This window comes from Myotis davidii, unplaced genomic scaffold (genome assembly GCF_000327345.1).
Source record: "Myotis davidii unplaced genomic scaffold, ASM32734v1 scaffold27, whole genome shotgun sequence".
In the NCBI taxonomy this organism is placed as follows: Eukaryota; Metazoa; Chordata; class Mammalia; order Chiroptera; family Vespertilionidae; genus Myotis; species Myotis davidii.
In genome coordinates this window covers 2,257,040-2,258,994 of record NW_006297821.1, presented here as the reverse complement: position 1 = coordinate 2,258,994, position 1,955 = coordinate 2,257,040, and positions in this window count along the sequence as shown.

Below are 1,955 nucleotides of genomic sequence, written 5' to 3'. Positions count from 1 at the left end.
TGGGGATATGCCCGCAACCAAGGTACATGCCCTTGACCGGAATCGAACCCGGGACCCTTCAGTCCACAGGCCGACGCTCTATCCACTGAGCCAAACCGGTTTTGGCGAAAGGAACTGTTCTTATCTTTAAAATGTATAAGGATTAGCTTATACATCTGACCCTCACCCCTTTGGCCCTAAATCAGAATCTTAGCCCCATATCAAAGTTGCAGGCAGTAGTGATCAAGAATTTACATTTTTAACTAGATCCACAGCTGATTCGAATGCTCAGGGGCCTTGGACTAACATGGAAAAACACTGAGAATTACATAGCACCCCAATACTCAATATGTGATTTTATTCCTTCATGTTCCCTCAACCTAAAATATATCTTCTCAGTGTCATGGGTCCTGGCCCTGCGGGTGTCCAGGTGGGGGCTGGGACGCTGGCCCAGGCCTCTCTGCCCCCTCCCTCTGGCCTCCCTGCCTGCTTGGGCCACATTTAGAGCCTCCTCAGGAGCGGTCCTGCCTGCAACACCAGCACCGGGAGGAGGAGGGCCGAGTGGGAGGGAGGGGAGCCCGAGGGAAGCAGTGTGCTTGTTGAACAGCGAGCCACCTTGGGAGACCTGGGCCGATGAAAGCAACAGTGACACGGAGCCCGTCCAGAACTGTGAGCCCCACCCACCACACCCCCAACTGTTCAGAGCTTCGAACGTTTCTGTACCCATGGTCTTAGCATCCCCCTGGCCTCTCCCCCATGGCACCCCCGTCCCCGACACCCTTCTCCCTCAGCGTGGTAGGCAGTGTGGCACATGGTGCAAGGGAGATGGCCAGACTGGGTCAAATCCCATCTCTGCGATACTTGAGGCAAGCTAGTGAACATCGCCGAGCCTCAGTGTCCTCATCTACAGAATGGGGAGAACAGTAGTGCTTACCTCGGGAGGCTCAAATGAACTAAGTATTCACATAGCAGGCACTCTTCCCCTGTTGGCAGCATGATTATAGTATCATCATTACTAGAATGTTTACTATCATCGTGATCATCATCACCTCCATCTCAAAGCCTCTTCATAGCTGGAGCCCCTGCTGGACCCTCCAGCAAAGGAAGCCAGTTCTGCTCATTGGTCTCCTTTGCTTGGCTCCCTCAGCTCTCCTAGTCCTGGGTTCCTGACACTTTTTTTTCAGCTGAACACACTGAGGGGAAGACACACTCCCATGGGGAATAGTGGGTCGCTTCAGCCTCGGTCCCAACTGCAGACTTTGGACAGAAACTCCAGACGGAGCATGTAGAGTTGAGGAACCTGTTTTCCCGGTGTTTCTGGGCCATCAGATGGATCCTCAGGGCTGGGAGTATGAGGAACGGGATGGGGGCAATGGTGCTGTTAGGAGCTGGGGACCCGGGGTGAGGAGGACCAGCTCAGGTGTGCCCGGGCATTTGGAAACACTTTGTAGGACTAGATGGCGGGAAGAGAGGCACCTGAGGTCCCTGTCACTTGTGCTCTTCAAGCAATAGTCACGTGCTTTCATGTGTCCTTACTGCATCCATGGAGGGGTGTCCAGGGGGGCACTATTACTCCCATTTTACAGATTAGGAAACTGAGGGGTAGAGAGGTCAAGAAATCTTGCCCAATGTTCACCCACATGGAATTGGTAGAATCCAGATTCAAACCCAGGCCAATCTGATTCCATTGCTCTTTCCTTGCTCTTTTCATTACTCTATAGCTGGGAAGGCTGATGGACTGGATCAGTAGACCCTCAGTTTTCCCAATGAAATCCTCAGGCCTAGACAATGCCTGAACCCAAAGTTCAACAGTGGGGACTGGAGCTATACCTTTGCAAGTCACAGACAGCAACACTTTTCTCCTTAGCTTATTCATATATATATATATATACTAGAGGCCCGGTGCCTGGCCGGCAATCAAGGCCCATATGTGGGGTGACCAGCAGGGCTATTTGGAGGCCCGCACTGGCTCCCAC